Consider the following 13577-nt stretch of genomic DNA (forward strand, 5'->3'; position numbering starts at 1 on the left):
GCAAAAATCCTCAACAAAATACTAGCAAACAGATTTCAACAGCACACTAAAAGGATCATACACCATGACCAAGTCGGGTTTATCCCAGGAATGCAAGGATTCTTCAATATATGCAAATCAATCAATGTGATACACCATATTAACAAATTGAAGGAGAAAAACCATAAGATCATCTCAATAGATGCAGAGAAAGCTTTCGACAAAATTCAACACCCATTTATGATAAAAACCCTCCAGAAAGTAGGCATAGAGGGAACTTTCCTCAACATAATAAAGGTCATATATGACAAACCCACAGCCAACATCGACCTCAATGGTGAAAAACTGAAACCATTTCCACTAAGATCAGGAACAAGACAAGGTTTCCCACTCTCACCACTATTATTCAACATAGTTTTGGAGGTTTTAGCCACAGCAATCAGAGAAGAAAAAAATAAAAGGAATCCAGGGCTTCCCTGGTGGCACAGTGGTTGAGAATCTGCCTGCCAATGCAGGGGACACAGGTTCGAGCCCTGGTCTGGGAAGATCCCACACGCTGCAGAGCAACTAGGCCCGTGAGCCACAACTACTGAGCTTGCGCGTCTGGAGCCTGTGCTCTGCAATAAGAGAGGCCGCGATAGTGAGAGGCCCGCACACCGTGATGAAGAGTGGACCCCGCTTGCTGCAACTAGAGAAAGCCCTTGCACAGAAACGAAGACCCAACACAGTCAAAAATTAATTAATTAATTAATTAATAATAAAAAAAAAAAAGGAATCCAAATTGGAAAAGAAGAAGTAAAGCTGTCACTGTTTGCAGATGACATGATACTATACATAGAGAATCCTAAAGATGCTACCAGAAAACTACTAGAACTAACCAATGAATTTGGTAAAGTAGCAGGATACAAAATTAATGCACAGAGATCTCTTAGATTCCTATACACTAATGATGAAAAATCTGAAAGTAAAATTAAGAAAACACTCCCATTTACCACTGCAACAAAAAGAATACAATATCTAGGAATAAACCTACTTAAGGAGACAAAATACCTGTATGCAGAAAATTACAAGACACTGATGAAAGAAATTAAAGATGATACAAATAGATGGAGAGATATACCATGTTCTTGGATTGGAAGAATCAACATTGTGAAAATGACTCTACTACCCAAAGTAATCTACAGATTCAACGCAATCCCTATCAAACTACCACTGACATTTTTCACAGAACTAGAACAAAAAATTTCACAATTTGTATGGAAACACAAAAGACCCCGAATAGCCAAAACAATCTTGAGAAAGAAAAACGGAGCTGGAGGAATCAGGCTCCCTGACTTCAGACTATACTACAAAGCTACAGTAAGAGAAGAAAAAGAAATAAAAGGAATACAAATTGGAAAAGAAGAAGTAAAACTGTCACTGTTTGCGGATGACATGATATTATACATAGAGAATCCTAAAACTGCCACCAGAAAACTGCTAGAGCTAATTAATGAATATGGTAAAGTTGCAGGATACAAAATTAATGCACAGAAATCTCTTGCATTCCTATACACTAATGATGAAAAATCTGAAAGAGAAATTATGGAAACACTCCCATTTACCATTGCAACAAAAAGAATAAAATACCTAGGAATAAACCTACCTAGGGAGACAAAAGACCTGTATGCAGAAAACTATAAGACACTGATGAAAGAAATTAAAGATGATACCAACAGATGGAGAGATATACCATGTTCTTGGATTGGAAGAATCAACATTGTGAAAATGACTATACTACCCAAAGCAATCTACAGATTCAATGCAATCCCTATCAAATTACCAATGGCATTTTTTACGGAACTAGAACAAATCATCTTAAAATTTGTATGGAGACACAAAAGACCCCGAATAGCCAAAGCAGTCTTGAGGGAAAAAAACGGAGCTGGAGGAATCAGACTCCCTGACTTCAGACTCTACTACAAAGCTACAGTAATCAAGACAATATGGTACTGGCACAAAAACAGAAACATAGATCAATGGAACAAGATAGAAAGCCCAGAGATTAACCCACGCACCTATGGTCAACTAATCTATGACAAAGGAGGCAAAGATATACAATGGAGAAAAGACAGTCTCTTCAATAAGTGGTGCTGGGAAAACTGGACAGCTACATGTAAAAGAATGAAATTAGAACACTCCCTAACACCATATACAAAAATAAACTCAAAATGGATTCGAGACCTAAATGTAAGACTGGACACTATGAAACTCTTAGAGGAAAACATAGAAAGAACACTCTTTGACATAAATCACAGCAAGATCTTTTTTGATCCACCTCCTAGAGTAATGGAAATAAAAACAAAAATAAACAAATGGGACCTAATGAAACTTCAAAGCTTTTGCACAGCAAAGGAAACCATAAACAAGACGAAAAGGCAACCCTCAGAATGGGAGAAAATATTTGCAAACGAATCAACGGACAAAGGATTAATCTCCAAAATATATAAACAGCTCATGCAGCTCAATATTAAAGAAACAAACACCCCAATCCAAAAATGGGCAGAAGACCTAAATAGACATTTCTCCAAAGAAGACATACAGACGGCCACGAAGCACATGAAAAGATGCTCAACATCACTAATTATTAGAGAAATGCAAATCAAAACTACAATGAGGTATCACCTCACACCAGTTAGAATGGGCATCATCAGAAAATCTACAAACAACAAATGCTGGAGACGGTGTGGAGAAAAGGGAACCCTCTTGCACTGTTGGTGGGAATGTAAATTGATACAGCCACTATGGAGAACAATATGGAGGTTCCTTAAAAAACTAAAAATAGAATTACCATATGACCCAGCAATCCCACTACTGGGCATATACCCAGAGAAAACCGTAATTCAAAAAGACACATGCACCCGAATGTTCATTGCAGCACTATTTACAATAGCCAGGTCATGGAAGCAACCTAAATGCCCATCAACAGACGAATGGATAAAGAAGTTGTGGGACATATATACAATGGAATATTACTCAGCCATAAAAAGGAACGAAATTGAGTCATTTGTTGAGACGTGGATGGATCTAGAGACTGTCATACAGAGTGAAGTAAGTCAGAAAGAGAAAAACAAATATCGTATATTAACGCATGTATGTGGAACCTAGAAAAATGGTACAGATGAGCCAGTTTGCAGGGCAGAGGTTGAGACACAGATGTAGAGAACGGACATATGGACACCAAGGGGGGAAAACTGCGGTGGGGTGGGTATGGTGTTGTGCTGAATTGGGCGATTGGGATTGACATGTATACACTGATGTGTATAAAATTGATGCCTAATAAGAACCTGCAGTATAAAAAAAGAACAAACAAAACAACTAATACTAAACTTTCATTGGGTTATTTGTATGGAAATATGTTAATATAAACGTTTCAGACATTACATGAAATTTCTAAAAATCTTATATGTTCTGGTATAATGTTATAAGTCATAATCCTAGTTATTACCTTAAAATGTATATCTCAGAAATAATTAATTTTCTTGTCAACTGCATTATTATGAACTTTCATCAAATTTTTAACTGTGGTCATTTTTAAGTCTTTTGTCATTTACAGACAGTTCTGTGTGTACTCTGATGCTTTTGCAAATATGTTCCTATAAAAGGGTTTCATCTTTAAGAAATTCATGGAAAAGACTCTGACAAGTACAGGTTTCTGGTAACTGACTGTACTGCTGAACTGAATGAATAAGCATTTTCAGAACTCTAATGAAAAACTGATGAACTCATAAAAGTGCTAACAAAAGATCAAGATGAAAAAAAAAAATTTAATTACATGGGACTGAGTGAACTGATGAGGATGAGTATAATTTTTGTGACTTTCTGTCTGAATTAAAAAAAAAAAAAATCCAACAAGGACTCAGAGGCAAAGAATATACAAATCAACTTTCACTGCAAAGTAAAGGAGCTGTTACAGTGGAGGATTACTGGACTGAATGTCAATATTATGACATAGTATGAGTGTGTTTCATGTTTGGTAATTGCAATCATTGTTGCTTTTGTTGTGGTCATCCATGTACAATGCTTGGTGTCAGTCTATTTATCTCTTGTAAAAATAAAATACAGTGTGTGTGTGTGAAAAAAAAAAAAAGCTACAGTAATCAAGAGAATATGGTACTGGCACAAAAACAGAAATATAGATCAATGGAACAGGATAGAAAGCCCAGAGATGAACCCACGCACATATGGTCACCTTATCTTTGATAAAGGAGGCAAGAATATACAGTGGAGAAAAGACAGCCTCTTCAATAAGTGGTACTGGGAAAACTGGACAGCTACATGTAAAAGAATGAAATTAGAACACTCCCTAACACCATACACTAAAATAAACTCAAAAGGGATTAAAGACCTAAATGTGTGGCCAGACACCATCCAACTCTTAGAGGAAAACACAGACAGAACACTCTATGACATAAGTCACAGCAAGATCCTTTCTGACCCACCTCCTAGCGAAATGGAAATAAAAACAAAAATAAACATATGGGACCTAATGAAACTTCAAAGCTTTTGCACAGCAAAGGAAACCATGGACAAGATGAAAAGACAACCCTCAGAATGGGAGAAAATATTTGCAAATGACAAAGGATTAATCTCTAAAACATACAAGCAACTCATGCAGCTCAATATCAAAAAAACAAACAACCCAATCCAAAATTGGGCAGATGACCTAAGTAGACATTTCTTCAAAGACGATATACATACTGCCAACAAACACATGAAAGAATGCTCAACATCATGAATCATTAGAGAAATGCAAATCAAAACTACAATGAGATATCATCTCACACCGGTCAGAATGGCCATCATCAAAAAATCTACAAACAATAAATGCTGGAGAGGATGTGCAGAAAAGGGAACCCTCTTGCACTGTTGGTGGGAATGTAAATTGATACAACCACTATGGAGAACAGTATGGAGGTTCCTTAAAAAACTAAAAATAGAACTACCATATGACCCAGCAATCCCACTACTGGGCATATACCCTGAGAAAACCATAATTCAAAAAGAGTCATGTACCACAATGTTCATTGCAGCTCTATTTACAATAGACAGGACTTGGAAGCAACCTAAGTGTCCATCGACAGATGAATGGATAAAGAAGATGTGGCACATATATACAATGGAGTATTACTCAGCCATAAAAAGGAACAAAACTGAGTTATTTATAGTGAGGTTGATGGACCTAGAGACTGTCATACAGAGTGAAGTAAGTCAGAAAAACAAATACCATATGCTAACACATATATATGGAATCTAAAAAAAAGAAGAAAAACAAAAAGGTCAGAAGAACCTAAGGGCAAGACGGGAATAAAGATGCAGACCTACTAGAGAATGGACTTGAGGATACGGGGAGGGAGAAGGGTAAGCTGGGACAAAGTGAGAGAGTGGCATGGACATATGTACACTGCCAAACATAAAATAGATACTAGTGGGAAGCAGCCGCATAGCACAGGGAGATCAGCTCGGTGCTTTGTGACCACCTAGAGGGGTGGGATAGGGAGGGTGGGAGGGAGGGAGGTGCAAGAGTGAAGAGATATGGGGACATATGTATATGTATAACTGATTCACTTTGTTATAAAGCAGAAACTAACACACCATTGTAAAGCAATTATACTCTAATAAAGATGGTAAAAAAAAAAAGAAGCCTGCACACTGTAACAAAGAGTAGCCCCCACTCGCCGCAACTAGAGAAAGCCCGCAAGCAGCAGCAGAGACCCAACGCAGCCAGAATTGAATAAATAAATTAATTAATTAGTTAATTAGTTAATTAAATAAAATATATTAAAAAAGAAAAAAAAGAATACAATGTTTTTTATTTAGGAATAATCCAAAACCCATGTAACCAACTATACAGGAATTGTTAGAAATAAATGTTTCTATACTGGGGTTGTCTTTGCGCACACACACATACACATGGTGACTGTGATTAATCAGGCTCTCAAATCTAAAGAATAATTAAGGACACTGATCTGATTCTTGGCATATACATTTGCAATCTTGTCCCTCATCTATGTTCATTCTCTCACACATGCTCTATCACAATGTAGCTTGAGTGGACCTGGAACATCTAGACATTCCACAGAACAGGATAATGTTTTCCTATATATCAATGACAGCATCCTAAAGGGGCCGCATAAGCAATAAGAGGCAACTAAATCGGAAGTGCTGATAACACAAATGAGTTCCCAAAGGGGAGAAATAAACTACAAAAATTCAGGGGTCTCTGTCTTAGTGAAATTTGGGGGACATGCCAGTAGATCCTTTTGAAAGGACAGGACAAATCATTGTATCTTACATCTCCCAACATTAAAAAGGAAGCATGGTGCCTTGGTGGGCTTCCTGGGGTCCTTTCAAATCTTTGATGATGGTATTAATTCCCCCCAGGGAGAGGGTGTTGGTTTCAAGTTATTACCTTGCTAGGAAGGGAAAGCTCCAGGGCATTTAATTTGGCCCTCCCTACTCTAGTAACCTATATTTCATGGTTCAGATGGGTAAATAGGAGGTGTTGCTAGTTATTAAATACATGTATTCTAATAATACACTCAAGATCTGGTAAAATAAATATGGCATGTTGTGGCAGCATTTATTGGTTGATAACAACATCCATGCCCCACTTCATCCTTGCTAATGTCCTCATTTTAATTCAGGGGAGCAATGAGCCCAGCCCAACTGAACGTATCATGACAAACCTTCCTTGTTTTTCCTATACTTTCTTATTGTCAGGGTGAATACATACTACACAATCCTAGAAATGATCTCTTAGCAGAGTCAGATTGATGTTATTTCTTGGAAAATTATTTGTTTTATAAAAGGGGAAATAGGCAGAAGATTAGCCATTTTTCCTTACCTTGACCTTGTCTTGAACATGAATGTAGAGGTAGGAACTGCAGGGGCTGTCCTTTGACATGAGGGAATGGCAAAGGGAAACAGAGCCATAACCTCTGACACCATAGAACTATTCAACTCAATTGATATCTGCTACCTCCACACCTCTTGGGATAAGTGTAACATGAATGCTTGCTTATTTAAACCACACTAATTGGGCTATTCTATTATTTGCAGGCATACACAATCCTAATGAATACAGATGGATTTATCTGAGCCTAATGAGAGGTATTCATGGGTCAGAATTCTATTTATCAATAACTTCCTTAAATCTTAACTCTTCCCAGTGGCTCATCAGCATACTTAGTCCCCTAAAACCAGTGTTCATTCAGGCTGTGGTCCAATCATTCCTGATTCATTTGGAAATTCCTCTTTCCACAGAGCACAATTATCCTGGTTAATGGTATTCTGTGTATTGGGCTGTTACTAAGAGGTCCTCCTTCCACAGACCTAACCTCCCTTAATCCAGGGACTGACAACCTGTAAATAGACTCAGGTCTTATGAGTTCAAGTTGGGCCTCTGTTCTTCAGACCCAGAGTTTTTGGTACATATAAATCAAGTAGGGCCTTAAAGAATTGTCCATCTCTTTCAGTGCTAGAAATTCCATGGTCAATTAGCCACTTCAAAACAACAACAAAAGCACCACCACAACACCTGTGTGTATGACCAATACAATTTCTAAGACAGTCCTACTACCTTTTATGGTAACCAGCCCCATTTTGCCTCAGAAAATGAAATATTACTACAGGCTTCTGTACATTTACATGGGTGGAGGATGTGACAGATTAGGGAGGAAGTGAGTGCTTCATATACCCTAATCCACTTCAAAATGTCTAACATCTTCAATACTGAGACTGTTTTTTCTGCTCTATCATACTGGAGGAATTTCTGGCACCTAACATAATGTAGAGTCTGTCACTACTGAGTCTAATGCAAAATAGAAGTTAAAAATTCAGATTACTTCCAACAGCTCAAGTAGCACATTGGCTCCAGAATTGCCAGTGTGGCCAACCCAAATCAATAAGTCCAGGCTGATTCAAAACTTTGTTCTCTTCTCTTGGCTTAAACAGGGCGTCAGCAGACTTTTTCTGGAAAGGTCTAGATAGTAAAGATTTTTGGCTTTTCAGGTGGGACAGTCTCCATCACGACAATTAAACTCTGCTATTGTAATGATCAAACAGCCATAAACAATACGTAATTGAAAGAGCAAAGTTGTGTTCCAATACAATTTTCTTTATAAACACAGTTAGTTGAGCAGATTTTGTCTACAGGCCACTTCTAATCTAGACCCTCAGAAAACAATCCCACGTATGTTCATTAGATTTTTACTACACAAATTTGCAAGATCTTACAACTCTTTATGTGCTTGTGTGTGTGTGTGCATGCATGTATGCACAAAGCTTTGTAAGATCTGAGTTTGTAATTGTGCCCCAAAGCATGCTGGGATCTAACTTTTCTGATTGATTTAAAGATGAGGGAACTATTGGGATAGGGACATGAGTAGAATTGGCTTCCTCCTTCCTTCATTCATCTCTTAGGTGAGACAAGCAAGAGAGGGGCAACCACATCAAAACAGAGGAGTGGTAGCTTTCTGCAGGCAAAGGAGGCTCAGAAAGCATTGGAGGCCCATGCTTCTCTGAATTTTCCAAACATCTCAATTCCAATGTTCATGGGCACTTTTTTTTTCAAACAGTGCTCTAACTTTCATCCAAGAAAGCCAGTGGAACAATGAATTCACCCAATGTAATTCAGCAATGCACAGACTCAAACTTGTTTAGTTTTCAATATATTAGCTCTGTGCAACAAAAGATTATAGGGTTTCTTTTTTCTTTTAACACAGACATAAAGATTCTCTTATTTACAGACTGTGCCTTAAGCCAAGAATTTTGAAAATGAGTAAGCCATTCACTTTTTTTAAGATGTCCATGCATTTAGGAAAAAAAATCTCTCATACTCATCGAACTGCCCTTCATACTTCACTGTAACAGCCACTGGTGCCTCACAGCCTTGCTTTGAATTGTTATTTTATAGTAGATAACCCCAAGGGATAATTTAATTAGTGGTTCAGGTATCACATGCCATTGGCCACTAGAGTTTTACCTTTTAATATTTGCTAGAATTATTCTGCCTTTAGGTCAGTTAACAAATCTCAGACGTTTCAACGTGCATGTGTTCATGTGCTCTTTTCCCACCCTACCCCCTATTTTCCCTTATGCTTGTTGACTGCAAACATTTCTGGTCTTAATTTTATATGAGGGATCTTCACTGAAAGCGGCAAACACTGACACTGGCTGATTCAAGATAAAAGAATGTTTTGAAAGAAATGCCAAGGGGGCTGGAGAACAGACTCAGAGGCCACACAACCAGAGCAGCAGCCAAATCATACCCTAGAAACTGGCCACTTCTTGTGCCGCTATTGTCACTGCTGAACCTTCAAAGCCACAAGAAACACCACTGACAATTCTGGAAGTCACTGTCAGGCAGGACCCCTGCTACTGCCCTGGAAGGTGGCTGTTGCTGCTACAGTTGTCTTGGTCTTCTACAGAATACATTCACTTCTGTGTACATTTCTTTGCATCATTATCTCATAATTTAAAATGTTGGCTACATGCATCAGGTTTCTAAGCCTAAGTACAAAGGAGGCTAGACATGCAAGCATCATAAACACTTGCCATTTAAACTTCTATATAAGACAGTTGACTCTCCCTCTTCCCAAGGGGTTTTAGATGGGGAATTCCCTATGTATAGGAAGATGGTCTGTATGATAAACAAACAAGAAGCAAGGCAAATATTCAATATAAATTGTTAACATTTATCAAGTTCTTATCATTGCCAGGCACTGTTATGAGTTTTCTATCTGTTAATTTATTTAGTTCTTACATTACTCCATTTTTCCCATTTTTGGAGAGGAAACTAAAATACAGTGAGTTTAAATAGCTTATCTGAAGTCACAGTTAATAAGTACCAGGAAAAAAATTCTATTTCAGGTCTGTCAGATGCTAAATCCACCCTCTTAGCTGTTATGGACATTGTTTATAATTGAATAATAAACTTCTCACAAGGTCCAAAAGTATATTGTAATTTTGACATATAATATTGCTTATTTTTGGAGAAAACTGACAAGGTGCTAAAGAAAAGTCATATGAAAGAAGAAGAATATAAGATTGTGATTGAATTTAAAACCTGATGCATTAGATTAAGACTGTTGCCATAGGCCTAAAATTTCTTAGGATTGTGAAATTGGGTCAGAAATCTCTAGCTGCAAAATTAGACTTTAGAATATATTGTAAACCTCTGAGCAGACCTTAGCAGACATTTTTTTCTGCTTTAGTACAAGGAGTAAATATTCTGCTTTCTGGATAACATCAGCAGAGATAATAAAGAAAGTGATATTGCCAGAGGTAATTTTCCCTTTACTGGACAACAAAATAGCAAAATAATAGATTCTGACACTGATAGCAGCTATATGTTATAGGGGAATACTTACTTTCACAACAATTTTTTAACTTAATTTTGTCTTTGTTTATGAGTATTTTTATATTTTAGATTGATGGTATTGTTTATATGCATTTTGAGGTAGCTTGGTCAAAAAATTAGAATAAAAAGACTGACATAAGGTTATAGATTTGTATTACTTGTCAGGTATAATGGTCTCAGTCCTGCTCAATATAGGACATGAAACATAATAGGTTTAATTGTTTATTGATTGAAGAATGCCAGTACTTTGACTCATCACTAATTATCTATCTACACTAGTCTTATCAGGTTTTCCAAGTCTCTTTTCCACTTCATTCAAGCTTAAAGTTTTCTTGCCCCTTTATCTCAACAGTTAATTTCCTCTTGTAGTTTATTAAAACAAGAAAGAGCATCTAACATGAACTCTCAACATTCTTCTCCATTTCAATGTTTCCCCTTTTTCTTCTTGTTCTTGTTCTTCTTCTTCTTTCCCCTCCCCCAATTTATAGAACAGGAAACTGAGGCACAGAGTGGATAAGCAACTTATCCAAGGTCAGGCTGCCAAGGCATAGATAGGATTTTTTTTTTTTTTTTTTTTTTTATATATATAGGATTTTAACTCAGGTGGTCTGATAGCTGGGTCAAGAATCTTTGCCACTTCACATATTAACTCCAACTTTTCTGGGAATGGTTTGAAAGATAAATTGTAAATGGAAACCCGAAAGCAACAGAACTCTATAAGAGGTAATACCAAATGACCAGACAACAAATGATGAAATCCTATGATTACGAGAAAAGGAGTTGGGATGAATAGTTGAGACCAACTTTTGCAGTAAAAAGCATAGAAACTTGATTAACAACTAAATGAAAGATAAGAGGTAGAGGGTAGAGTTAAGGACAATTCCCAACTTTCTTACATGGATATCCATATTAGTAGTGTTACTGAGATAGTAAATTTGAAAGAATACATTTGCATCCATAAACAATAATGAGTTCTTTAACAGGAGCAAGCAGAATCCCAGTTTTCAGAAATGAAAAGGTGAGAGGTAGATTGGTGGTCATGGTGGTGATGCTGAGCTTCAATCCACCGAAGGAGCAATCCTTACTCTTTCTTCCCTTATGGTTAAACCAGAACTAGAGCAAAGTTAATGGAGGTACTGACTGTGAGAAAAGAAAAATTGCAGAGCCTGAAGAACCAGTCCAACCCTGACATCCAGTTTAATACTCTAAAATAATACCATTAAAAATGTATGTGTCCTTTAGCAATTCCATAGAAAACAAGATCCATTTTACTTCATGTCTGTTGTTCCAGACAAGGTTCTTGGTTCAATATCTGAAACTAACATTTCTGTTATAAGCAGAACAAAAAATATATTGAAAGGCTCAATATCTGAAACTAACATTTCTGTTATAAGCAGAACAAAAAATATTGAAAGGCCATTGTATAGCCTTTCATATACTTGAAATTTATGTTACCAAAAAATTTCTACTTAAAATCATCAAGAAACATCAGAACGAGGGCAATAGTAGTCACTTATGCCAACCTATCAAAGACATTCCATGTCTTTCTCATAAGTGAACACTTCTGAAATCTATTGACCTTAAGAAATCTGAAGAATTACTTTCTAAAGTTTTCCAAATGTAATGCTATCTTCCCACGTTATAAAAAAAAGACCTCTGAGTATTCCTTTATTCATTTAATTCTTCACATTTCAGGCAATCAAACTAATCTCTAAACTTAAAGTAAGAAACTGACCTTCATTTACACAACTGATGTTAGAAGTAACTGCCATGGAAACAACGTAGGAGGGACACAACTCTTGAAATACATGGTGTAAATAAAATATACCATTCTTTGCCTTAAGATTCATTAATCTTCTTTGTTTTGTTCATTTGATTGTTTGTTTAGTTTTTTAAGATCATAGAGTTAAGAAATAGGCTATTGTCTGCATCCCTTACCAGTACAAAATAATCTTAACAGCCATACTTCAAATATCACTGGATTATGATTCCATCTGTCTATGAAGAATACTCAACATCCCCACCCAGTTGCCCACCTCCTGTTGTTTGTCTGATATATGCTTACAAATAATTTTCAGGTCTTAGTCCAACATTTCCCTAAAGCTTGCTGTCTACCACGACTCTCTGAGTGGGCCCCCCTCACGCTGCTTCTGCTGTCTGTGCCCTTCATGAAAGTATTATTTCAGAATAAGGGTAGCTTCTCTTGTTGCTTATAAAGCTACAGAACCACTAGAGAACAAAATGATACTGCATTTACTTCACTCTTCACTGTGTCTGCTTCATGCTGTGTTGCTCTGAAAAAATGAACAACTGGGATGTGCCTCTCTAGACACATTTTAAACCAAAGCACTGAACTGCTTTGCCGGAGCCACCCTTGGTTTGTGGGGTATTTTATAAAAAGAGTCCATAGGTCTATCTCTGCATGGCTTCACACTACGACCCAGCCAGGCACAAACCACCTCTAAGTCCTTTCTCCTTCATGTAAATAAATTAATGAACGGCCTGACTGGGCAGTAACTCATTTAACATATAGTACACAGTATCTTGACTATTGGATAGTTGGCTGAGCCTGCTTTTCTGGAGGATTTTAAGAAAGGTTAGAACCATACCTTTCTGGAAAATGTTAAGCATGCTTTAGCCTGAAGATAGTATAGTGTTGGGGTGTCCTTCCTAGAACTCTTTTCTATGCTAAATGATGTTTCCTATATCCCTAATCCTTCTAATTCTTTCCTCTAAGACAGTCATATACAAATCCATGTTTATTTGTTCTGTATAGTTGTTACATGTGGTTTAAAATGTATTTTTAAAAAACTGAAGAATTTTGGCTCTAAAACTTTAAAAGGTCTGGAGCAAATCCTTATATCTCATTCATTTGAACTGTAAACAGAATTGCCTTTTTCAGTCCCTAGAGAACTTAAAGTATCTGTCAACTTTTAACACAAACCATCCTTAACCTGTACTGCAATATTCGCCTAGTGTTCTCAAGTTTGTTCCAACTGGAGCTTTGCCTCAGCTCACCTGAAGTGATTTGCTAAAACCAAAAAGACAGAAAAAAGAATGTTAACTCTTTTCCCTCTTCGGACACAGTTGTCAGTTCTGGAAGTCAATTTGAAATAAGGCGGTGTGGTTATTGCTAGCATCAGAGAAATGGGAGATAGAAAACCATCTACAACTTTGATGTAGCATTTTTAAATTG

General features: G+C 37.0%; 1 long non-coding RNA gene across 1 annotated transcript; it reads left to right on the top strand.

The window, feature by feature from the left end:
- Positions 1–11364: 11364 nt before the first annotated feature.
- Positions 11365–12822, top strand: LOC309667000. The gene is made up of 2 exons (XR_014267463.1): positions 11365–11741; positions 11797–12822. It is a non-coding gene; the product is annotated as an uncharacterized lncRNA (long non-coding RNA).
- Positions 12823–13577: the final 755 nt, after the last annotated feature.

Source organism: Balaenoptera physalus (assembly GCF_965194825.1).
Source record: "Balaenoptera physalus genome assembly, chromosome: 9".
NCBI lineage: Eukaryota > Metazoa > Chordata > Mammalia > Artiodactyla > Balaenopteridae > Balaenoptera > Balaenoptera physalus.